The 27,447-nt window shown below is 40.3% G+C and overlaps 1 protein-coding gene and 1 pseudogene across 13 annotated transcripts in view; one reads left to right on the top strand and one right to left on the bottom strand.

Moving 5' to 3' along the window:
- GTDC1 (glycosyltransferase like domain containing 1) overlaps positions 1-27,447 on the bottom strand; it is a 395,678-nt gene that overhangs the window by 63,660 nt on the left and 304,571 nt on the right. The gene's annotated exons all lie outside the window — the stretch shown is intronic.
- Positions 26,253-27,191, top strand: LOC123950667 (annotated as a pseudogene).

The raw sequence follows: 27,447 nt of genomic DNA, 5'->3' as shown, positions 1-27,447 counted from the left end.
AATCAAGAAGCTCACATCTACTGGCGGAGCAAACCAGTAGCACTTAGAATGGATGCGAACAACCAACTAACCTGTGGTGAAACACAAAAAGAACGGACATTCCAACTTTTAAAACAGAACCAGGGATTAATTCTGACTTGGAGATCAGGAATGTTCTAGAATGAGGGAATGTTGTGATCCAAGGAAAGGGCTGAGAAAGAACATAAACTCTTCAGGGAATAGCAAGCAATCCAGAGGGGCTGGGGTGAGGTCCCAGAATGTGAGGGCCAGAGAAATAGACGGAGACCAGACAACAAGTGCTTTCTTAGAGTCCCTGAAGCCCACCCTGAGACCTCACCCCTCCCCTGGATTGTCGAGTAAATGAAGAAATGGGGAGTACATGCATTTAAGACAAAGGTGAGGAAGAAGAGTTATGGGAGAAGAGCAATAAGGAACCTCTGGAAGAGTAAGAAGAGAAGCTGAGAGAGTAATATTACCCCAGCGAAGTGAGTGAAGAGCCTCAAAAGAGTGTCTAAGAAAGGAATGAATAAGATTTAAAAATGCATTAAAAATGGGGTGTAAAGCATTGCACAGGTACCAGAGCACCAGGTAAGGTAAGGAGCTTTTGGATCACTTGCTCCTCAAAGGGTAGTTCCTGTGGAGGGTGCAGGCCAAAATCAGCCTGACGGTTACAGCGTGTGCATCAAAGAGGGAAAGGCAGAGAAAGCGAGATTGAGAGGAGAACGGGGAAGTGAGGTCTGTTTTCCTTATTGGGGCACATGTACAGAGGGGTTTTCACTCGGGTGTTTACTTGGGGACACTTGCTAGGGAAGGGAGCTGGCTCCTGAAGAAACAGAAAACTCTCAAAAGACCGAAGTAGGAGGACAGCATAGCATGTAGGATTCTTGGCATGAGGGAAAGCAAGTAGGCCCTTATAGAAGAGAACAGAGCAAGGTTTCTTACGAAGCTGAAGGAAGAAGGAGAGAAAAGTGGACTTGGAAAAAACAGTTTCAGGTGGCACGTGTGGAATCTAGAGTGTGTCACCAAAGCACTAGACGAGGCCACTTATTTCACTCAAGGTGAGTAGAGGTGAAGGTAAGTAAAAGATGTGTGCTGAGGGACCATAACGGGGGAGAGGGGCCGAGGAAGTTTGCTAGGTCTGAAGGCAAGGACTAAGGACAACATGGGGGGATAGGGCGGGTTCTGCTGTAAGCTGGAAACGAAGTCTTTGGCTGGAGTGTGCTGTGTACGTTACAGAGTCAAAAGTTTGGGGGGCCTCTGTGCTTGTCTCATAAAGCCCTTTGAGAGAAATCACCTTCTATATGAGAACCCTCCCAAGTAATAAATACATGATTGTACAGAGATAGATAAAACACAAAAATGGTGCTAACACCTTTGGCATGCCCTCATACAACAATACATTAGTTCTTGATTTAAAAATAAAGAAATGTGAGCATATACAGGTTATAGTTTCGTATCTCACAGGTCTAAAATTATTATGGGAACTAACCAACTTTCTTCCTGAAACAAATTCAAAACACTGAGGAGAATCTAAGGAACTAAAAAAAATCAATGAAAAAGTTCCCACTAATTCACAAAAGGGAAAAAATAAAAAGAACATGAAAATACCTTAACTTTTTAAAAACTATTTTATTTATTTCTTTAAAAGATTTTTTTTTAAGATTTTATTTATTTATTTACAGAGAGAGACACAGTGAGAGAGGGAAGAGAAGCAGGGGGAATGGGAGTGGGAGAAGGAGTGGGGGAGTGGGAGAGGGAGCAGCCCGATGGCTCAATCCCAGGATCCTGGGATCATGATCTGAGCTGATGGCAGACGCTTAACGACTGAGCCACCCAGGTGCCCCTTAAGATTTTATTTTTAAGTAATTTGTACACCCAGTGTGAGGCTCAAACTCACACCACCAAGATTGAGAGTCACACGTTCCACTGACTGATCCAGTCAGGCATCCCAACAATATCTCAACTTTTTTTTTTTTTTTAAAGATTTTATTTATTTATTTGACAGAGAGAGAGATCACAATAGGCAGAGAGGCAGGCAGAGAGAGTGAGAGGGAAGCAGGCTCCCCACCAAGCCGAGAGCCCGACGCAGGACTCGATCCCAGGACCCCGAGATCATGACCCGAGCCGAAGGCAGCGGCCCAAACCACTGAGCCACCCAGGCTCCCCATATCTCAACTTTTTAACAAGTGAAATAAATAGTAAGAGAAGGAACATCTGTACATATCTGGCAAACGACAATAAAGCAAGTGAAGAAACTTATTTGTTTATGTTAGAGAAAGGATGCTAGGTGAGCTTAAAAAGGATTTTAGCAGAATTACAAATTTAGTGCAGGGAAGATTTACAATTAAAAAAAAATCAGCGGGCACTGCAACAATACAACTTTATGTTAGAGAACAGTATCATGACCCATCTTACTCTTAAAATCCATTTATGTTGGCCAGTGTGTGAGCAAAATTGCAAATTAAAAGGGATGGGAGGGGCGCCTGGGTGGCTCAGTGGTTTAAAGCCTCTGCCTTGGGCTCAGGCCATGATCCCAGAGTCCTGGGCTCGAGCCCCCACATTGGGCTCTCTGCTCAGCAGGGAGCCTGCTTCCCCCTCTCTCTCTGCCTACTTGTGATCTCTGCCTGTCAAATAAATAAATAAAATCTTTAAAAAAATAAAAATAAAAAAAATAAATGTTGACGAGGATGAAGAAGATCCCCTGTTAACACAGGCTGTGGATGGCTGACTTGATTGGTGTTGGTCAGTGGGGACATGGAAAGGGGCAGAACATAAATATGGACAGTAAGCAAAAACGCAGCTTACTAATGTTATGAAATTAAAAAAAAAAAAAATACCGAATGCTAGTAGGACATATGGAAAACACTGCTGAGATTGTCTAGAGTTTGACCAGAGAAGCCTGTGCTGGGTCGACTAGCAAACCAATGCCACTCTGTAATGCGGCGTGTCATATGGAGAAGGAGGACACCAAGTCGTGGGGAGAGAGCGCCGTGCAAATGCTGATTTCATCCGGGGTACCTGTAACTGTATATCTTTGAAAATTAGAGAGTTCTTAGAAGAGCAATAATAATGATTAAGGCAATGGAAGAATTGATTTATGAGGACAGATTAAAGGAGCTAAATATGAATAGCCTGGTTAAGTGACAAGTAGAGGGGTCCATAATAGGAGTCTCCGAGGAAGAGAATAATTATTTAGCCGGGTACAAGGAGGTATAACTAGAAGTAATGAGATGAAATTAAGAATGGGAAAATTTAAGCTGAATTTCAAGAAAAACTCCCTGATGGCATAATTTATTAGCTCACGGAATAAATTCTCTATGGAAATGGTATAGTGAGGGAAACTTAATAATAGGACTGGACAAAATACCAATAAATAATATAGATACTAATCCAGTGTTTGAAAGAAGGTGGTTACATGCTATGCTTTCCTTGCTTAGACTATCTTCCCATATTTTTCTTTAATAGACTGTTTATATATAGTGATTGTTACCCAGATAAGTATTCAGGCAGTTAGCTAAATCAAAAAGGAAATATGTCCTTTAGGTGAGGTTAAGTTAAAATCTCTTTACTCTTTATATACTCTGCAGGAGTTAGCTGAAATAATTTTTTACCACTTTGTTCTAGCAGCGCTGATTGTGAAGCAAGCTGGACAAGTGTATTAATATTTCTAAAAAACAAGACAAAACAACAAAACAAAACAATTCTCATCTACCATCCCACACAGAGTCTATTCTGATTCTTTGTGCCATGAAACTCATATTTTCATAGACATGTTTAATATAAACAATTTATTGCCATAATAGAAATCAAAAAACTTTATTCCAGCTTTTCTAAATGTAGCTCTATGGTCAATTACTTCACATCAATACCAAGATCAAATAGGCATAATACTAACAAGCAGTTTGCTTAATAATAGTCACCACACTAATTAACCCATCCAGAACATTCTTAATCAGACGCTATTTGTAATGTACAGTTAAGAGAAGCTTGGCAATAAGCTGTTCTAGGCTAAAAAAGAAAATAATACCTTACTGATGGGGTGAAACTGGCTTTTCTATGGAACTGGACAGAATGTGCTGTCCCGGGATTAACTCAAGAGAGTGAGTATGCAAATAGGCACATGTCTGAACACCTCCTTTCTCTTCCCGAGCTCCAACTCTGGTGGAGGTGTTAATGAGAACAGAAAAGGTCCTGCGATAAGGAGTGAAAGAGAGAAAAGAGTCAGAAGAACACCAGTGAGCTGCCTTGTAGAGCTTAAGCCAGATTTGCTTTTTAATAACCCCTCAATTTCTCTTAAAGAAACGCTACTGCCCACCTGACTCACAGAACGTCTTTCCCCCTTTCTGAGTCTCTCAGTTATGTCAGAACCTGTTTTTACTTTTAGAAATATTCTGATTACTGTAATCATTTGCAATCTGTTATTCACCATGGGGGCCCTCCCCCACCTTTCCCCCCAACCCCCAACCCGTCTGAAACAGAAGTAGAGCCTCCTCTCCTCACAAGTAGAGCCTCTCCCTCCTCACCACACCTTCCTCCAACACGGTTCCAGAGGCACTGCTCTGGAACTCCAGTACTATGTTGGGTAACGTTCAAAGATACGGCGGGTGCATATACTTTCTAGACTTACATTTGCTTGCTTCTTGCCATCCCCACATCCAAACACACACACCTTAGAGCTGGACATAGAGGAATGGCCTTATTCAGATCAATCTGGAAAGACTAGATTTCAGAGTCGCTTTAAATGATGTTAAGATGGATAGCAAATGCAGGAAATGCTCTAGGTACCTTGGCGTCTCTCTGCTAAAGTCGAGAGGCTAGAGTACGTTTAGCTGACTAACAGCGGTAGTCAAAAGGAAGGCGATAAAATAAAGCAAGTCAAGTAAACTTAGGACATTAATATTGGTTCATGTGCTGTTGAAGAGAATACCATGGCTGAAATGTATGTCATGGTGGAATATGCTGCTTACCGCTGGTTTTTGAGAGATTTCAAAAGAAAGTACTTTATATAGTGAGTTCAACCTATAGAATCTCATAAATACCCACAGATAAGAGTCCACGAGACAGAAATTATCCATGGTCTTGCTTCTCAAAACAGATCTGGAAGACAGCACTTGAAGAATGATGCAAATTAGCAGATGATTAAAGGGAAAGACAGCATAAGCAGTCAAAGGTGATTCTAGACTTGAGCCAAGGCAGAGGGAGGGGCATGTTAGCAACTGTAATAAGGAACGTGCCTTGCATGTGGGGCTGGCAAGAGGAGGGGGCTGATGAAGCTCAGCCTCTCTCAACGTAGATTGGGTCTGAGGGAGGAAGAGTGGTATGGCCACGGTGTTGTATGGCTTAGGCTGAAGTTTTAACAAGGTGTGTTTTGTGCAACACCAGAGAAGGTTTTGTGAGAAAACATGTTTGGTAAACGCTGGGTTAAACAGAGCGAAACATTTCTTTGCTAAAGAACTTCCCAAAGTATATGCTAGTGTATATTATAAATATGTCCACTCATTCGTTCTTTTGTTTAATCAAAAAATATTTACTGAGCACCTATTATGTAAAAGGAATGTTATATTTATCATTTCTCAAACTTAACATTTAATGAAAAAAGGATTCCCCACCCCCAACAATGCACCTTAAGAATAAATATCCCACAAAGGATATTCTGGGAAACACTACTGGAGACCCTAGGAGATGCACAGCCAGAGTCTGGAAAGCCAGCTAGGTGGCGGCACATTTTATATGGAAGGCATGGCAGAAGGAGTGGAGAAATGCATTCACATGAGAAAATGATGAAACTGAAACCAAAGGCCATACACCAGGGCCACGTATCAGTAGACAAAGGGAAGTCTGAAAGAAATGAGGGGAATCTGTGCAAAAAAGTGACAGAAGATATGGTTCCAGGCTAATACGGATGATAGCAGAAAAAAAATCATTTGATTTTATCACAGCCATTTCTGAGGATTCTTGGGTTTAAACCATATTGAGAATTGAGAAGAAAAGAAATAGGAATCAAAGATAAATAACTTTTCCAAAACCAAATGGGAAGACGCATCCAGGCAATGTAGTGATCTAAGTTCTTGGGTGATTTATAACAAAACTATTCACTGTTTCCAAACAATGTGCTGGAAATTAATTACAAAATTAACATTTTTAGAATTTAGCCACATAAGCAAATATCAAAGATAATTAAAAAATCATGCTAGCCCACATGTGTCCAATATATCACTTATATGGTAAACAGATTTATATAAAACTATAAAGTATAAAAGTAAAAATCTAGATCTAGCATTCTCATGTGTACACTCCCCCCCCACCCCGTATCTCTTGTCACACTATCTTCACTAAATAAAGGAATCACAAGCAAGGAAATCCATCATAATTAAAACTAGATGTTGGGAGACCACAACATTAAACAGAAAGACAGACTTAGGCTTGGTTGGTCGGTTGTAGGATGGCTGCTCTTCCTTCCTGGAGATGGCTAAGGGATAATACTCATAAAATAGATGGCACATGTCTATGGAGGCTGTTTCAACAAGAAACTCCTGGCGGAACAAAATATGAACAAATTCAAATCACAGATGAGTCAATCATAATCCACACGCACATAGCGCAAATGCTTTTGGGGAGCAACCATCCAACAACATCGTGGCTGCTTAGGCCACATTGTTTAGAAGATCACTCTTTGGTGCCTGAACCAAATTTCATCTCTCGTGGTACAAACTTGCAAAGCCGACATGCAATACTGACAGTGAGAGGACACGGGTCAAGAGCATCTCAAAGCAACTACAAAGAATCTGTTTTATGACAAGATAGAAAAACAGAATCCAGAGACACGAGCTGCAGTCAAAACGAACAAGCAAACCCTACTAATTAGCCTGAGAAATGCACGCTGAGACTGAAAGCAAATTTATCAGACTGGCCTCATTAGTCCCGCCTGGCCCCAGAGAGGGCACGCTGAGGGATGAACGCACCTTCTCCAAACAGCCACCCCAAAGACAAGCTGCAGCTTCCTCCCCTGGTTGAGGGCCGCCATTTTGCAAAGGCCATCCCTTTGATGGTTGGGATGTATGGCTATCCTGGGAAAAGATGGTCCTGTGCTCATGAGTCTGTTCCTTTTGCTTTTTCTTTCCCACCACTGCTTTCCTGAAAATCTAACAGTTTCCACATACCTTACTTAGACCATTTGTTTATATGACCTCTTCGGACAATTTGGTTTATGTGGTTAGTATTATTTAACTTAAACAATTATGCCTCAAGCCCCCATGCTTTCTTGATTTCAGAGTGTTTTGGATTGTATACATTGCTAATTTAACTGCCTACTAGCACGAGCAGTTTGTATTGTGCCATTTTCTATTTAAGGTCCGTATAAATGTATGAGATGAAAAGCTACCTTGCATGTTGACAGAACAAATGTTTATCATACCCAGAGCCAGTCTTGTGAGCATATGCATGCTTACTTCTCGTGAGCTCCAGTCCTCCCCCAAAAAGAGTTCTCTCAGAACAATAAAACCCTCTAGTTTACTATAGAAATTCAACACAGTTAGGCAGAGCTATAGGCTGAACTGCAAACAGGGAATCTTTATTTTCCCACCTCCATTTCAAGCTTTAACCACCCACTGGTGGTTAACTCCCTAAGATGTTTATACTACTTTCTCATTGCCCGGGTCGCCCTGTGGTCCCCCACACGTACCATGTGTCTCCTTATAGCCTGTATGTTCGAACTAAGCCCCACTTTGGATCCAGCCCTGAATCATACCCTGTTCTCCATTGTTGGTCTTACAGGAAACGAATCTTAAATTTCCACAGTGTCTCACCTTCCATGCTCAATGTGTTGTACCCTTCCAAAGGGAACAGTACCTCAGTCAAGGGAATTTATCACAAATGGAGTCATTTCAAATACCACAGGAGGCCTACGGAAAAGATGATTTGGGAAGGACAGGTGGAGAGCAATCTCTGTGAAGCACCTTAAGGAACTCCACTCCAGCAATGGGCATGTTGAATAGAAGATAATCCAGGCTGCATCAGTATATAGATACTTCCTGTATTTGTGCATTTATTCAAATAACTTAATTTCTCTGAACCTCAGTTTTCTAATCTATAAAATGGGATAGTGTCTGTTTTTGCAGATTTCTTGAGAGGATTAAAAGAGAATTGTGGCCTGTGGAGGAGCTGAGTAAATCATAATAAACTTCCCAGGCCTTTGCTCATTCAGGCTGACACCTGTACTTAAGAAGTTAGCCCTAAGACCATCTTGAATAACAGCAAATTTCCTAGTCAGTCAGTGAATGAGAAACTGTAATCAATCCGCAAATACTCATTCAACAAACATCGAAGCTCCTCCTAGATCCCGCCTGTATTAACAAAGCCTTTAGTGCACTTGTAGTAACATTTTATGCCAACTTATGTTATCTCTTAGCCCCTGAAGTTGTAAATGATCCACACCACCTTTAAACTGAACTGTTTACTGATTCTGTTACTAAAATGATCTAATTTTTCAATTCAACCTTAATAACTTGTTCATCACTTGTTTCATTAGTAACTCAGAACAAAACTGCAAAACCTTCTACCCATTCACCTTAGTTAATGACCATATATAAAAAATGAAAACTGTGGATCTGAAGTAATCTCTTTCAAGCAGGCAGAAGTAGCTGTTCCACATGAACCTAGACTCAGCAAGCTCCTTTGCTAGGATTCACCTTGTTGGCAAGTAAATGTTCACACTACTCTGGGAATCCCGGGTCTTCTATAGCATCAATACAGCATCGAAGGAAACTCTAAAAATGACCTCTAATCACGTGTTCTATTCCATGATTTTTTTTTTTTTTTTTGAGAAGCCATTATTGGAAGTTGAAAGAAGGATGAGAAATGCATTGATAGGAAAGAAAGGATCACTTTCTTCTTTCCAAGTAAATATAAGAATTCCCCTACGGCAGTGTTTCTAATTGGAGACTCTCCCTGAGAGCATGACATCATTTTTTACTGGTGCTATGGACTGGATGGTGTTCCCTCGAAATTCATAGGTTGAAACCCTAACCCCAAATGTGACTATGTCTGGAGATAGGATCTTTAGGAGGTAATAAGGTTCAGATGAGGTCATAATGGGCCTGAATCTGATAGGACTGTTGCCTTCTAAGAGGCAGAAGAGATCCTTCTCTGTCTCCCTCCTTCCCCTCCTCCTTTCTGCCACCACGTGTGAGGATATGTGGCTACAACGCAGCTGTCTACAAGCCAGGAAGAGAGCCCTAACCCAAACCAACCATACTAGCACGCTGCTCTCAGGTGTCCAGTTGCTAGAACAGTGAGAAAATACATATGTATTGTTTAAACCCCCTACTCCATGGTTTGTTTGTTTGTTTGTTGGCAGTCTGAGATGACCAATACAAATGGAGACTGCTGTGGAAAGGGGGGAGGGGGTCAACACTGTGACGCATGGAACTTCCTGAACAGAATATCAGGAAACCAATGGAGTAGGAGACCCCATATTTATGTTGACAGGCAGTGAGAACAAGAGAATATTGTTGAAGAAGAGAGAGCTATCAAAACTTATGAATTTGGAGGACAAAGAGGAAGAAACGTCTGTGAATTTTATTGTGGAGCACAAAATGGTACTTGTTTATTAAGAATTAAGAATAAAGAATAGAGAACGGAGTTTTAGGAAAGATTATTCCTAAAGATTTCGTTGTGCATAAAGTCACTTAATCTCTCTAACCCTGGGTTTTCTCATCTGATCAATGAGAATACCACCAGAAGTAGATTTCTCTAGAAGAATAAGGATCCAAACATTGTATCGAATGTACTGAGTACCTTATAGTCCTTATTCAAGGGCAAAAGGGCACACTGGGTCTGTAGGGCTCTAGGCACACTGTCTGGTTTCAAATTCAGGGCTCTGCCACTTATTAGCTGACCTGAGAAAAGTGTTTTTTCTTAAATATCCGTCATTTCATCTGCAAAATGGGGATAATATTAAGGCTGCCTTGCAGAATGATGTTTTCCATGTTGTTTGGCACAACAGTAAGAGGTCAGTAAATACTATTGTTTTTTATTATTGATGATAATGGTGAAGAGTATCATCATTATTTGTCGTGATTAGTAAAGAGATACTCGACTCCACTGACATTTCATAGTGAAACATACTTTCTGAACCAGACTCAGGCTTTTTAAAATGTATGTTTTTCCTTTTGTTAACTATTACCAGTTACAGTTTAGCCATTCATTTAATGCAGGCAATTTTAATATGTTATCTTATTTTCATTTGTGTACTAATCAAAGACTTGTACTCATGCCTAGAGGCACATTAATTACAAAAAGGCCTAATGTTATAAATCAAACAAATATATTCCTCCCTTTCTATTATTTGTTTCCTATGGTACTTTTCTCCTACCTCTCACTTTTCCTTGTCTTTTCTTTTATTCTTTTCATTTTTTCTAGCTAGATTTCCCATTTTTTCCCCCATCTTAAAGCTGCATAAACCAAGAAAGTAAAACCAGGAAATTTAAAACATCAGTTTCCAGGTCTCTGAAGCATGAACAGATGGGCATCAAAAAATCCAGTCGGCTTTTTTTTCCTTTTTCATTTGCCCATCCACAACCTGAATAAATCAAAATTACCAGCAAATCCAACTTCTAGCACAACCCGGTTGTTTTTTATTTCTGCCACCACATGAAATGCTATGGCACTAAGTATTGATTCACTTCAAGTTCTGATTCTATTGTTGTCTAACTGTTAAGCCACAGAAACTGATTTTATTCTAAACTGATATTAGAAGATACAGGTTTGTTAATATTACATGTGAAATGAAGCCTTCAAGTGCACAAAGCGAGCGTACAAACACTCCCACTCACTTCAGGTTTTCTATACTTTCCAGTATTTCTACGTTAGCAAACAGATGGGTAAATTGCTGGGCTTTACTAGAATATAAGCAAGGCTTGACAGCAAAGAAAGGCCTTAAATACCCAGTGAAAATACTGAGTGAAGAAGGTTCAGAGAAAAAAAACCATTCAGTAACCATTAAACAAAAGTTAGAGTGCCTAGTATACGCCAAACAAATAGCCAAGTTGCAGTCATGGACCACACACATGGTAGGTTCTCCGATCAGGAAGAACTGGTATTAGGATGATGGGAACGCAGTCCTGGAGATGATGCTAGCGCAAAGGAAAGCTGTCTAGGAGAAGGTCATCTTTCAGGTGAGGCCGTGGAGGTGATCAGAGGTTAGCCAGTTGTAGTAGTGAGAGGTGGGCTATGCTAAGAGTAATAGCATGTGCAAAGGGCCTGGGAGCAGTCCTGGAGATGATGCTAGCGCAAAGGAAAGCTGTCTAGGAGAAGGTCATCTTTCAGGTGAGGCTGTGGAGGTGATCAGAGGTTAGCCAGTTGTAGTAGTGAGAGGTGGGCTATGTTAAGAGTAATAGCATGTGCAAAGGGCCTGGGGGGGGGGGTTGGGGTATGGTCCAGGAATAAAAAGTAAAAAATATGGTCAGACTGTCAATTGGGGGTGAATAGGGAGTGAAGGTAGGGGAGGGGGAGGGACAAAAATGAGATTCATGATAAAACCAGGGAAAGGCTTTTCTGCCCTTAGTAATCTGAGGGAAGCTGTTTGTGGCCATTTGAGAAGTTTACAGGCAGATTGGGGCTGAATAAACACTTCGCTGCAGTGTGAAGAATGGACTGGGGATAGTACCGCAGAGCAAATACCAATTTTTAAGTCCCTCTTGCCTTTTGAATCTCTGCTAAAATAATGGTATGGGAATTTTTTTAAAAACAGGCATAGACTTTCAAGGACAAAGAGGAAAACTGAGAAAGATGACAATAGGAAAGAAATGTTAACTAAATTTCAGAAGATGGAAAGCAGACGGAGTGAGTGGTGTTTGAGCACAGAGGAGAAGGCAGAACATGTCTAAGCATGTACATGATTTTGCTTGTGCATGTGATGCTAGCCAAGAAGCAGCAGCTCATGTGTTCCAGACAAACTCCAAAGGCTCAGGTATCAGACATACCAGGTACGTCTGGAGGTGCAGATGCAGAGCAGAATTGAAAACAGAACCAGTAGCAATTCCATAGAAAGTGAGCACAAACCCCTCTGATTGCTTCCCAGAGCTTAGTGCAGCCAGGCATCTACCTCCTATCTCCCCTCTCCCCCCTCAGCCTCCCACTCCTCACTCCAACAGCAGAAAGGAGGCTTGCTCACCAGAAGGGCTGAACCCTAGAAACCAGGTAAGGCTGAATTCACCTCACCTCACAAAGGTGAGGGAAATTAAGTGAAAGAATTCCCATTTATTGGTGATGCCTCTCTAGTGCCCTTCCCAAACCATGTGGCTTTCAGACAGCAACAGATTCCCCATCCAGGTGATGAGAGGAGCCTCACTGGACTGCCCTGTCGCCAATGACATGGCGAGGCCACAACAAGACGAGTGAATCCCTGTTTGCTCATTGTATGAACAAGGTCACTAGTCCATGAGCCCTGGGTCTGAAACACTCAATACCTTTCAGGGTCTTACACACTCAGATATGAATGGAGAGCCAGGGACCATCAGACATTTGAGGAAAACTATTCAAATGAAATAAGACAAAGGAAATAAGTACAGAAAAGGAACTTGAACGGAGACAGAGGATGAGTAGAAGAAAACTTAAAAAAAAAATTCCTATAATATCCATAGTGATAAAATAAGATTTTTGCCTTCATGGTGAGAAAAACTGAATTTAATAACAAAGGACATTCAGGAACAAAAAAGAGTTGCAAATTAAAGTATGGTAGCTGAAAAAGAATCATTAGAAGAATTGGAAGATAAAGTTGAGAGAATTTTACAGGAAGCAGAAAACCAAAAATGAGAAGAATAAAGTAAGAGAAGCAATAACAAAATGAGGCTCATCTAAATTTGAATATTGCCAAATAGGAGTTGAAGAAAATGAAGGTGAGGAAAATCATGGAGGAGAAGATCAAAGAAACAATATTAGAAAATTCTTTGTGCTGAAGGGAATGAATGGCCAGCATAAGAAAAGAACAAAAATCTAATCCAAACAGAATTATGGAATTTCAGAATACCAGGGTTGAAAAAAGAAAGTCAAATGCCCTTTGGGAGAGCGAACAGGGAGAGTTACATGTAAGTGATCAGAAAGAGACAGGAATGAGACTACTCAACACAAAGTTCAAATATTGGAAAACAATAGAACATTACTTCAAACTTAAGAGGAAAATAATTTCCAATGAGAGCTCAAAACTCAGTCAAATGTCAATCAAATGTGAGACAGGATAAAGTCATTTTCAGACATGCAAGTTCTTAAGAAATTTTAGCTCCCATGGGCATACTTTGTGGTAGATACACCACACTAAAATGAGAAAGGAAAACAAAAAACACAGAGATACAGGATCAAGGAAATAGTTGACTCACGGGCCCAGAAGGCAACTAGAAGGAAGAACTAGAGAATGGAGATCTCCAGGTTGGAGGTATCCAAGGAAAAAGATGGAAATGATAGGTTTCTTGATGTGACTGGTCATATCAAGAAGATGACTCAGTAATAGTGGCAGAGCTTGGGAATGAGTTTGGGATAGTGACAGACACCGGGCAGATAAAGCCAAAGCAATAATTAGCTTCAGGAAAAAGTGAAGAGTTGTTCAAGGAAGAAAACCTAGTCACAGAATACAAAGATGATCAGCAAGGAGCATGTTTTTACATAGCAATAATGCTATAAACACAGAATATCTATCTAATCAACCAAAAGTTGAGATATAACCATATTGTAAGGATAGGGTAAGGGAAAATTGTGTGTGTGTGTGTGTGTGTGTGTGTGTGCGCACGAGCACCCTTGCACACTCAGACTGTAAGAGAGCTAATTAAATCATTTCTACTGGTAGGAAGTAAGTAGATAATATCTATTTTAAAAATTAAGAAATAGCAAGACAAGAAAAAAACTAAACATTTTGTTAGTGGTAGCCTCTGTGGGTGGGAGAACTTAGGGGTGAGAAGGACTGGGGAAAGGGATTTTGCTTTGTATTTTAGACTTTGGTACTCTCTGACTTTTTTTTTTTTTAACTCTCTGACTTTTAAAATAAATATAAGTATTACCTTGAGAATTCATGATTTTAATAATCTCTGAAAATTTCTTGCCCAAATCTCTTTGAATATTGCATCTAACATTTTCTCTAATTTTTCCTTCTGGAAGTCCTATTAGATATGTGTTGGATTACTATCCTTTTATTTCTTTAAGATCTAGCTTCTAGGTTACTAATTCTCCCTTCATACATATCTAATACTTAACATCTCTACTGAATTTATTTTAATGAATATATTAAAATTCTACATAGTCCTTTAAAAATATGTACTAATTTTCATAATATCTTTTATTTCTCATGTTACAAATTTATTTTTGTTACTAATTGTTTTAAGACTAATTGTTTAAAGACTCCACCCTCAAACTACTAGAACTCATACAATAATTCAGTAACGTGGCAGGATACAAAGTCAATGTACAGAAATCTGTGGCTTTCTTATACACTAACAATGAAAATACAGAAAGGGAAATTAGAGAATCAATTCCATTTACTACAGTACCAAGAACCATAAGATACCTGGGAATAAACCTAACCAAAGAGGTAAAGGACCTGTACTCGAGGAACTACAGAACACTCATGAAAGAAATTGAAGAAGACACAAAAAGATGGAAGACCATTCCATGCTCTTGGATAGGAAGAATAAACATTGTTAAAATGACTATACTGCCTAGGGCAATCAATACTTTTAATGCCATTCTGATCAAAATTCCACCAGCATTTTTCAAAGAGCTGGAGCAAATAATCCTAAAATTTGTATGGAATCAGAAGAAACCCCGAATTGCTAAGGAAATGTTGAAAAACAAAAATAAAACTGGCGGCATCACGTTACCCGATTTCAAGCTTTACTACAAAGCTGTGATCACCAAGACAGCGTGGTACTGGCATAAAAATAGACACATAGACCAGTGGAACAGAGTAGAGAGCCCAGATATGGACCCTCAACTCTATGGTCAAATAATCTTTGACAAAACAGGAAAAAATATACAGTGGAAAAAAGACAGTCTCTTCAATAAATGGTGCTGGGAAAACTGGACAGCGATATGTAGAAGAATGAAACTCGACCATTCTCTTACACCGTACACAAAGATAAACTCGAAATGGATAAAAGACCTCAACGTGAGACAGGAATCCATCAGAATCCTAGAGGAGAACATAGGCAGTAACCTCTTCGATATCAGCCACAGCAACTTCTTTCAAGATATGTCTCCAAAAGCAAAGAAACAAAAGTGAAAATAAACTTTTGGGACTTCATCAAGATCAAAAGCTTCTGTACAGCAAAGGAAACAGTCAACAAAACAAAGAGGCAACCCACGGAATGGGAGAAGATATTTGCAAATGACAGTACAGACAAAAGGTTGGTATCCAGGATCTATAAAGAACTCCTCAAACTCAACACACACAAAACAGATAATCATATCAAAAAATGGGCAGAGGATATGAACAGACACTTCTCCAATGAAGACATACAAATGGCTATCAGACACATGAAAAAATGCTCATCATCACTAGGGAGATTCAAATTAAAATCACACTGAGATATCACCTCACACCAGTTAGAATGGCCAAAATTAGCAAGACAGGAAACGTGTTGGAGAGGATGTGGAGAAAGGGGAACCCTCTTACACTGTTGATGGGAATGCAAGCTGGTACGGCCGCTTTGAGAACAGTGTGGAGATTCCTCAATAAATTAAAAATAGAGCTTCCTTATGACCCTGCAATTGCACTACTGGGTATTTACCCCAAAGATACAGAAGTAGTGAAAAGAAGGGCCATCTGTACCCCAATGTTCATAGCAGCAATGGCCACGGTCGCCAAACTGTGGAAAGAACCAAGATGTCCTTCAACGGACGAATGGATAAGGGCGTTGTGGTCCATATACACAATGGAGTATTATGCCTCTATCAGAAAAGATGAATACCCAACTTTTGTAGCAACATGCACAGGACTGGAAGAGATTATGCTGAGTGAAATAAGTCAAGCAGAGAGTCAAGTATCATATGGTTTCACTTATTTGTGGAGCATAACAAATAACATGGAGGACATGGGGAGATGGAGGAGAAGGGAGTTGAGGGAAAGTGGAGGGGGAGGTGAACCATGAGAGACTATGGACTCTGAAAAACAACCTGAGGGTCTAGAACAGGCGGGGGGTGGGAGGTTGGGGGAACAAGGTGGTCGGTATTAGTGAGGGCACGTGTTGCATGGAGCTCTGGGTGTGGTGCAAAAACAATGAACACTGTTATGCTGAAAAGAAATAATAAGAAAAAAGAAAAAAAACTTACTTAAAAAAAAAAGATTTTATTTTATTTATTTGACAGAGATCATAGGCAGGCAGAGGGAGGTTGTGGTGGGGGGAATAGGTTCCCTGCTGAGCAGAGAGCCTGATGCACGGCTCAATCCCAGGACCCTGAGACCATGACCTGAGCTGAAGGCAGAGGCTTTAACCCACTGAGCCACCCAGGCGCCCCTTACTTTTTTTTTTTTTCTATCCAGAAATTTTAATATTTGAAGTTCTTAAGGGCCTAATCCCACAGTAAATTGTTAGAGCCAGTTTCTGACTTGCTAAACTATAGTAGATATTGGATAGGAAACAGCAGAAAATGTTCTAAGGAGAGATGGGTATTGATCACTATGCCTAGAAAGAATTACAGATTCACCAAAGTGAGGAAATAGAGAGAGCTTTGTACCTAAGTTTTATCTGTCCCTAAAAACTCATCAGTTTTCTAAATTCTAAGACATTTACTGTAAGGCAATCGGCAGATATTTATGGAGTGCCCACTCAAACTGAAATTTCTGCTGTTATAAGAAAAACCAGACATTTTAACATATGGTTGAATTTCTCTCCTCCAGGCTTTTTTTTTTTTTTTTTTTTTTTTTTAAGGGGGAGGGGGTGGGCAGAGAAAGAGAGAGGGAGAGAACCTGAAGCAAACTCCAGGCCCAGCAAAGAGTCCGACGTGGGGCTTGATCTCACAATCCTGAGATCATGAACTAAGCTGAAATCAAGAGTCCATCTGAGCCACCCAGGCACCCCTTCCTCTTCCAAGCTTTTTAATGAGATAGTAATGTTAGTTGTTTAAAGACCACAACCATCGATGGTCATCCTTCAGGATATACTTAACATTATTTTGAGATTCAGCATTATTAAAAAGCAAGAAAGCTACTTACTTTGTACCTTGAAATAGCCTTCTCTTGAGTAGTGGGCTCACGAATATGGGCAAATGTTTTCAGTAGAGAATTATATACGTTCACAGTTTGTATTTTTGTGGGTCATAAAAAGATATGCAAACATCTCTTTTAATACTCAATTACATATAAGTGGAAATTGTATACTTTTAACCATAAATGTTAATAAATGTTCTCATAAAAGTATTTGATGGAGTACTCATATAAAACAAACAAAAATATTCTTGTCGTCTTAAAAAATGTCCTTATTCCATAATTTAGCTGTATTGAGGATCTGCATCTTGTTAGGATGGGCCATGTTAAATATAGCTCATACCACCGGAACTGTCACTCTGTGCCCTAATTTATACACAGGTAGCATTTCAATAAATATGTGCCATGGAAGAACCAAGTTCTCCGGGTGTCAAACACCAGATTATTCTAGAACAGAATGTAAGCTTAGGAGTACCGACGGCAAAAGTCCAGACAGCCCTGCAGCCATCTGCTGAAGGCCATTTAAAACCAATCCATGTGCGGTTCATGTATTCCAGCAGAGAATTACAGACAACAAACCAATAGATACTGAAGTCTTACTATGATATTATCTTCATTAAGCCAGAAATAACATTTTGATTTTATAGGACTGGAGCTAAAACAAATCTTATTCTTTACTCCTTGTAGCAAATAAATGAGCGGAATCAACTCTACTGGCTCACAGGTTTATGGTGCACAGTAGATGTTCAATACGTGCTTGCTGAATGAATGATTGCCTCGGTAGAAGGAAGTGGCAAGGGGTATGCATACACGATTCTATGCTTTTCTGGGTCCTGACTGTTTATGTGTACTGATGTGTGGTTTGGGTATTTGAGTCTGTTTTATTTAGGTGGTTTGCAAATGTGAAGTCAGAGGAGGTAAGGTTGGTTGAAGGGTGACTATTTCTTGATGGAAGAATAGAAAACGTAGAAACAGATCAGCTACTGCTTAAACAAACTGAGCTCTTCATTCCTACTCTACAATGCAAACAGTATACAAAATAAGGTTTCATTAAAGAGTGACTGTCACATCAACAGGAAAGAGAACTAAGACCTGCTATGCCGTATTATTAGATATATTGAATTTGTTGTCACCAAGATCAACAAAATACTACTTTGAAGGACGACACACTGCGACATAGAAATGGCTTTGAAATACAGAGCACTCCTCTGATATAACTTTTTATCATATTATCATAATGGAGTTATACCTCTAGAAAAAATGAGTATCAATTTATTGATGGCTTTGGTCACTATTAAGAAAGTAATAAACTAATGAGAAAGTATCTGTGATAACTAACGATCCATTTTGGAAAAAATTAAAACCTTTTTATCATGTGATATGTTCACAACACAAAATGACTCTATATCATATGGTGTGAAATGGGGCTTGTCCTATTCTCGGCATATCAGCTGAGATCCTCAACCTGAGGATAAAGACCTCCAAATGCCAAATGCCAAAAGGAAGAGCAAGGTACACCTCTGCAGGGCTTGCTAAAGGTGGAAATATTGGCCGCATGACTCTTACTCATCACTAACAACCTAAGACTAAGGAGGGCATCCACTGGTATAGATGGGCTCCCTGAGAAGCTCTTGTAGAGATCTGGGATGTTCGCCAGAAGGGGAGGCTGGCATCTCTTTCCTCAAACTGGATGACTTCCAAGCTGCTGAAACTCAAAATCTTGCTTCCTCCTCCTGCTCCTAGAACAGAGATCAGAACTGTTCTGGGGAGGACTTATTGCATGCCCCCCTAAAATATGGGGGATAGATCCTGATGATAGCCCTGACGTCAGGATTCTGAAGGCAAGAGGCTGACTGAAGTTGTCCAAATGGCAGGGCAAGGAGAGAGAGCGGATGGCAAAGGGAAGAAGCCCCATTTTTACCATTTGAAAGGGAAAGGATACATAACTCCCTCCCACTCCCACCCCACGTTCCTAGTGAAGGGGAATTATGCATACACCATATCGAAAGGACATGTTCAAGAAGGTTGACTTCGGGGCAAGGGGCATACCCTTGTGTCAGGATCTGAGAGAAGAAAGTTATAAGAAGTCCCCCAGAGAGCGTTTCACCCATGCTAGGGAATACCTCTGTGTGCGAGGTCTTCCCAGGAATGTCTCAAAAGAACATGCCTCTGCACCACACAAAAGAGCCAGCATTTGCCTATTGCTGACAGTAGGCATTTGACACCCATGAGAGAGAGCCTCCCAACAGCACCAGCTATGTAACAAGCCCTCCTCTCTTTTCTTCCAGTCCTTCCTCTTACTGCACAGCCTGCTGCAGAAGCTATTAGGGGAGGACAGAAGGCAAGAAAGGAAGAGCATGTAAGTGGTTTACTGAACAGACTGCACTCGATGCATATAATAAGGGACTAGTTTTGTTTTTCCCCTTTGCCACTGCCTTCAGACACATCTCAGATCTCCTTTCTCTTCCTATTGGTGATAGCTTTGGCAGACACCTTGGCTTTCCAGCTTTTCTGGTACTGGTGGCTTTTTTTTTTTTTCTTCTCCCTCTTCTGTTAGAATCTAGGACTGGGAAAGGCCTTCTAAAACCTGACTCTAAAGGTAGAAGCCACGAAAGTAAAGAGCAGTTTTGTCTGTGTAAAAATAAAATGTTCTAACATATTGAAAACTTCATAAATACAACTGAAGGCAACATGCTAAAGTGCAAAAAATATTTGAAACAAATACAGCGGATAAAGAGTTCATCAGTTAACTCTCGGCAATTGATGGGGTTAGCTGTGTGATTCAGGGGATTTGTTTCACATCTCTGAGCTCCAGTGTTCTCAGCTCTGAAGAGGGGGGGTCAATACCATTACCTACATCAGCGGGTTGCAGGGAGAATTAAATTAGTTTGTATACAGCACTTAGCATGGTGTTCAGCAAAGAGTAGGCACTCAAATAAACATCAGTTCTGTATCTTCATTGTCATCATTAAATCTCCAAGTGGCTACTTATAGGTAGTAAAAATCAATTTATAAACGTTCTTTCTCTTGGTTTTTGTCTGTACCGCCATAGTTTTCCACAATGAGCATGTGTTACTTCAGTGGGGAAAATACACAAACTATTTCAATTAAAACAAATAAGAATAAAGGCATGTAGGAGCCTCTGCCAACTGTACAAAGTCGAGAAAGGCAGCTGCATGCTTCTCACTTGGGCTAGAGCTGGTCACCCTCTTTAGTTTGTTACAAAGAATGTCCCTCCGTTACTGAATAGGGAAAATGATTCTCTTCCAACATAGGCAAGAACCATCTGGTCATTCATTGATAGAAATAAATATCTGCACACGAATTATGTTTCCACTGATCAGTATATATACACACAAGACACGAGAAAGGCATAATAAAAGCTTTAGAAAACATCCACAGGAAGAGAATCAAACGTTTTGTGTCACAGTTTTGTGCCATGTTGTCACATCAGATTTGACTTGTTTATCATATCACTTCATTTACTCTAACCAAAAATTACTCCTAGGACTCAGTTTCCTTTCCTGGCATCGCCGCTCATTCTGGGCATCATTCTGTGAAAATAAGGCAAATGGAAAGATACTGATGTCATTGTCAGATGAAGCAAAACCACATGAGAGGCCCTGGCTCTGGTGCTCATTTAGGTTAGATCGAAGTAAGAGGGAAGACGTTCTGGGATGTACGTGTCACAGTTTTTGAAACGGCTGCCCTCCACAAACAAGCCCAATTTACAAGAGAAGAACATATAAGGTGGGGGGGGGGGTCAGCTCTTTAAACTATGTTACTAAGTACACATTTGCTTCTAAACTTTAAAGCAGTGCTGAATCGCATTTGGATAGAGTTAGAGCATTGCTTTAAACACACACGCACACCCCAACACACACACACACACACACACACACACACACACACACACCATGGAGGTAATCCAGTCACTCCTGCAGCACAGATGTGCACAAGAATGCTCTAAGTGATTAAGATAGGGCTTTAAAGTTAGTTAATTAGAAACATCTCCCTTTGTATGATCAACACTGATATGAGCTTTGAGTTCTGATTGGCTAAAAGTAAATTTAAATTTTAAGATGTACAAAACACTCTTTGGACCTGCTCTTGTGTTGAACTGTCTTAGAGTAAGGGCCTTCCGTGTCTGAAATGCTCTGTTAAGACTACCATTAAAAAAAAAAAAAATAGAATTCTGCTCATCTGATATTATTAAACTGAGCTTCTCATAAATAGCATTTATCCTTTCTTGGAAGGAAAGATAACAAAAGTCGTAAGTGTAACATTTTAAAACCTATCTGAATAGGAAGAAATCACTGTCATTATAACAAAAACCACACTGTTCTTCCCCAATTATTGGCATGATCCTTTTTAAAAAGGCCATGGGACCACTGAGAGGATAAAATATAATTTACAGGAAACTGTTCAGCATAGTGCTTGGCACAAGCAGATGCTTAATAAAGTTTCAGTTTTACAGAAATGAAGGTGAGTGCTAGAGAAAGTGAACCTAAGCAGTTATAGTAAGCATGTGCTTATTTTTAAATTCAGATTTTATTTCCACAAGATTTAATAAATAACAAACTCCCAATCTACATGGTAAAATGGGTAAAAAACCCATTTCTGCCATGGGAGATTTTAAAGGTACAATCACATGAAGCTCTCAAAAGTCAAATGAGGCCACTTCCCATTGGCCTCACACTCCTTGACCCAAAGCCACATCCACAGAGAACACAAGGTCACTCCCAGTCTCCTGGGATCATGTTGACAAGACCATTCATTCATGGATTAGCAAAAGAATCCAACTTCCCTGGTTCGTTAAAGAATGGATCAGTTTAGGTCATCTGGTAACAAATATATGTTATTCTTCTATTGGAAAACAATACGCATGTACTCTTTGAAAGAGATACACTTGATCACTTCTGCCTGCTAGGATTAAAGAAGCTGCTAGTGTTAATGGCAAAGACACTTATGCGCAAAACCTTCCATCTTGTTTTATTTGTATTTTGTTCATAACTCCAGAGAGGTTGGTAACAATGCCAATTAGATTTTGCTCTCACTGAAGTGTCACATGTGTCCTAGAAATAGGAATGGGAAGGAAGGTATGGTATGTGAGTAAAAATCTATATTAGAAGGGGAGAGTGGCAAGGCACCTTTAGGAAAAAAATGAAACAAGATGGGATCAGGAGGGAGACAAACCATAAAAGACTCTTAATCTCACAAAACAAACTGAGGGTTGCCGGTGGGGGCGGGGGGGTATGGAGAGGTAGAGGGTGGTGGGGTTATGGACATTGGGGAGGGTATGTGCTATGGTGAGTGCTGTGAAGTGTGTAAGCCTGATGATTCACAGACCTGTACCCCTGGGGCTAATTATACATTATAGGTTAATAAAATATATATATATATATATATATATATATGTTAAAAAAAAAGAAGCAAATTGCCTTGGACTCAAATTTCAGAGTTATCACCTAACAGGTAAGTAGCCTTAGGCCAACAAGATAACCTAGTTGAGCCACTGGTTTTTCATTTATTAATGGGAACTACTTCTTAGAGTTATTTTAAAGAATTAGTTAAAATGGTATGTGTATGACTGATGGAGACCAGAGACTACACATCAGTAAATCCATTTCATACCAAGGCCACTTGCTTTAGAAGAAAACACACTTGCTTAGACTAGATAAGCTGGTTGCTGATGTCTTGGGTGCCATAATTGGAGAGAATCTCCTAGATCTCCTAGAAAAGTTCTAGAACTAGTTGATGAATTCAGATATTCTCTTGTATTTATTTCTGCTCTAAACAGATACCATTGAGTCCTCACCTTGCCCTGGTGGCTATCAGTGGTATTACTGGTCTAAAAACTTTCCAGATACTGGAGTAATGAAGATGGAAAACTATGATGACAACAACAAACCGCCATCCCTTGTCATATCTTCTCTTCTATTATTTTTGATTGGTGCAGCTGCATAAGGCACTCATAGAAAACCATGAATATAAAAGAAAAAAGCTGTTAGAGAAATCTGTTTCAAGTTGATGTGAGCTGCAGAGATTTGAGGATGGGTCAATAAAAAACATGGTAGCAAACTCAGAGAGAGTGAGGTAATAAACAGGAAAGAATCTCATACCTAGACAGCAATATCAAAATCTTCATTCTTAAGAATGTTTTCCACTCTTCAACTTCGTAGTCAAAACACTATCTAGTAATTCCTCGTACTCAAGAACTGAATAGTTTTCAACAGGTAGTCAGATAGTAAGTGTTTATTGTGTTACCACGCATGTTTAAGTAAAGGATATTCTTGCCATGTGTCATAGAAAATAAAAGACAGTTGTCGGAAACTCATCTCTTTTGGCACAGTTTGTTGCGATTCCATGAAAAGACCTGTATGGTCAACAGGTAAACTACAAAGCAGCTCAATGTTATTGTGGGGTAACATTATGATTTTATTAAAGAATGTTCTCTGTAAAAAATAGTAATGCATTAATTTGTTTTTCAAAACCAGTTAGAATTATGGGAATTAATTGGTTGAAAAAGCTGTCTAGAGTAGACTTATATTAATATATATAATATATATTATCTATAGATAGATAAATAATATCTATCTAATAAAATAGATAGTATCTTTCACAACAATAAAATCCACCCATAATGCCTTTTTAAATTTTTTTTTAAATTTTTTATTTATTTATTTGACAGAGAGAGATCACAAGTAGACAGAGAGGCAGGCAGAGAGAGAGGGAAGGAAGCAGGCTCACTGCCGAGCAGAGAGCCCGATGCGGGACTCGATCCCAGGACCCTGAGGTCATGACCTGAGCCGAAGGCAGCGGCTTAACCCACTGAGCCACCCAGGCGCCCCATAATGCCTTTTTAAAAAAACTTTTTCTATGACTAGAAAAATTTTATCTAACAGTTCTCTGTAAGCTTAAATCACGAGAGTCTGAATAATATTGAAGACATAATTTGTATGTCACACATCTCCAAGTCACCAATTATTAACCTGGAGACCCTGAATGGTCTTCAGGGAATCCTTGAACCCATTGTAATTATATGGATAATTGTGTGCGTGTGTGGTATATACTGGCATTTTTCTAAAGACTAGAGTCTCTTAAGCTCACCTAACTTCTAAAGGGGTTTATAACACTCTCCTAGGGTTGAGAATTTCTTCATTCCTAAATACATTTTATGTGACTGCTCTTTATTAGGTACTAAGCTAAGCATGGGAGCACGCCAAAGATGTGGTGCTTGACCTCGACATCTTAGAGTCCAGCAATTGTTGTGAATAGGGAAGTGGGGTGAAATCATCAATCTTACCATCCTGCTAACTACCTTTCTCTCCTAATTCAGGCCCACCCCATGTAATTTTCTTCTCCAGATCCCACTCTCCTTGGGACAAATTCTCCTTCATCTAATCTGTATTGAATTCCACCACCACGCCTTCACTAACGTTGTTCAGTCAAACTGAGGTGCCCTCTCTACTCTTATCTTAAAAGGTTCAGTTCAAGATCTACCTTCCTCAAGACGCTTTCTCTGAGACTCTAGAATGTTGATGACTATATATGCTCTGCTGCTTTTATGTAACTTCATTTTCCCTTCAGAACTAAAAGCCAGCTCTGGAAGGTTGGAATCACACCTTACAAACAGTATTTTTGTTTGTGTTCCTGCCTTGGTTGAGTCTACTCTAAATGCTCATTTGTTTCCTGCTAGAGAAGATGAATAGACTTTAGGACATCTCTCTGACCTAGATTATAATAGAATCATACAAAGATCTTAGAAGGGAATCCGAAAGAAAAAGATGTTAAGAAAGGAAAGGAAAATAAACGACAAGAGAAGAGTCAGCCAAAGACTCTACGCCAAGAGAGACAGGGAAGAAAAGTGTGCACTTGGAAGTACACCAAAGGTGCTGGGCTCTCCATGGAGGGTGATTGCAGATACACCACAAAGCTCTAGGAGTATTCTCAGACCTTAGGAGGTAGGCACAGTGCTATTACTAATTGCAGGCAGAAGAGTAATCCTCATGGAACTTGTTCATGTCTGTGAACAAAGCTGTAGCCAAGCTAAGTAAGAGGCATGTTGTCTTCCTACAGCATGAATCTTAGTAGGAGATGCAGTCTGCCAAGATTCATAGAATGTACCCACTTCTGTTCATTCCAGTGGGAATGAATGTTACTGCCAGACAAAGTTCATAACGCTGTGAGTCTTAATGAGGATGCAAATCAGAAGTTTTAAAGCACTTGGGGAGTTTTAAAAATACTAATGATGTCTAGGGCCTGTCCCCAACAACTCTGATTCAATTGATTTGGGCTAACCCCTGGGCACTGGTATTTGTTTATACCAGGTGATTCTTAAGTGCCACCAGAACAGAGAACCACTGTAACTGCCATCTAGGAAGAAAACTAAGGACTTGGGGAGGAGGGTACAGTTGCGGGGGCAGGGGGAAGGTATGGATGGGTGGTATTTATCTCTTTTTTAAGGGGAAGGTTATAACTGTAGAAGCAAAAAAAGAAGGATACACGGAGCAAACATGTAGCTACATGGTGCTAAGAGTTGGTTCTATAAGCTCCAACAAAGGAAAAAAGACATTAGAAAAGTGTTTTTCATGAAGCTAGGAAAGAATATCCCTAATTTTCCAGTATTGTTAAGAAAACTCTAAGCTAAATTTTGGAAGGAAGAGAGGGAGAAAAATCCTCAGACACAACTCATAAAACCTGAAACCATGGGGGATAAAACAAAGGAGCAAGTGGTAAAAATGCCCAGAAAATTTCAGGGAAAATAAAGGGAAACCAACGAGGATGAAAATTTTGAGACTAAGAGGTCTATATACCAACACACAAGGTTGAACAAGATCGATTTAACTTGGAATTTTTATGCAAGAAGACATGCTCTTAACAGGTAAGATTCACTTCAAAGGTACTACAAGGGAACAGGGGAAGGGAAGCAGATACTGATTAGGAATGTAAGTGCTGATGTCCTGCTACCCAGGAAGGCCATGCAGGTGGTGAGCACTGCTTTTGCTTCCCTGTCTCCACGCCCATTCTGTTTCTCACAGGGTGCTAGGCTCCCAATCTAGCCATGGCCACACTCAAGGGCCAGCCTGAAGTCCAAGCCAAAGTGGATGTGTTCCTTGAAGACCTATGTACCAACACAGAGAACCTGCTGGGGAGCTACTTCCCCAAGAAGATTTCTGAGTTGGATGCTTTTTTTTTTTTTTTTTTTTTTTTTTTGGTGGTGGTTGTGGGGAGAACATGGGGGTTGGGGGGAGGAGAGAGAATCTCAAGCTTCATGTAGAGCCTGACATGGGGTTCCAGGACTCTCATGACCCTGAGATCAGACCTGAGCCAAAATCAAGAGCCAGACACTCAACTGACTGAGCTGCCTCACCTGCCCCTGAGTTGGATGCATTTTTAAAGGAGCCAGCTCTCAATGAAGCCAACCTGAGCAATCTGAAGGCCCGGCTGGACATCCCAGTGCCTGATCCAGTCAGGGAGAAAGGGAAGGAGGAGCTGAAGAACAGTAGAAGAAAGAAGACAAAGATGAAAAGAAGAAAGGGGAAGAAAAAGACAAAGGTCTCCTGTGTGGCCCAGTGAACTGCAATGAGAAGATTGTGGTCCTCCTTCGGTGTCTAAAGCCTGAGATCAAGGATATCATTGAGCAACTCAACCTGGTCACTACCTGGTTGCAGCTACAGATTCCTCAGATCGAAGATGGGAACAATTTTGGAGTGGCCACCCAGGAGAAGGTGTTCCAACTGATGACAACCTTCACACCAGGCTGGAAGGCTTCCACACTCAAACCTCCAAGTATTTCTCTCAGTGGGACGATGTTGTGAGCCAAGCAGCCCCATGTGGGGGACTACTGGCAGCTGGTGCACAACCTCTGGACAAGGAAGAGTGCTGGGATATCTAGCGGCTGGTCATGGAGATCCACGATGCTGTGTTACATGACATCATTCTGAAGAGCTCTGAGAAGCCCAAGAAGCCCAGGGAAGAAACAAAAGGAATGATCTATTGAGAATCTCCACTCATTCTGTAATGGGCCCAGCAGAGACCTTCCTATCTTTTACACAGGACTCTAGAATTTCCCCCACCTTCAGCCTGCTGAGGTTTTTCCTCTCCTTGCCTCTGAGACATAATAAATAGTCACACCATTGCTCTTCAAAAAAAGAATGCAAGTGTTGAAGTATTAGGATTCTGGGTTCAGACCCTGAGCTTATCACTTACGATGGTGTAGCCTTGGGCAAGCAAGTGTCTTTACTTTCCCAAGCCTC

The sequence above is a fragment of the Meles meles genome, chromosome 9 (assembly GCF_922984935.1).
Source record: "Meles meles chromosome 9, mMelMel3.1 paternal haplotype, whole genome shotgun sequence".
Taxonomy (NCBI): domain Eukaryota; kingdom Metazoa; phylum Chordata; class Mammalia; order Carnivora; family Mustelidae; genus Meles; species Meles meles.
The sequence above is the reverse complement of the archived record's forward strand: the minus strand, read 5'-3'. Positions and strand labels throughout refer to the sequence as shown.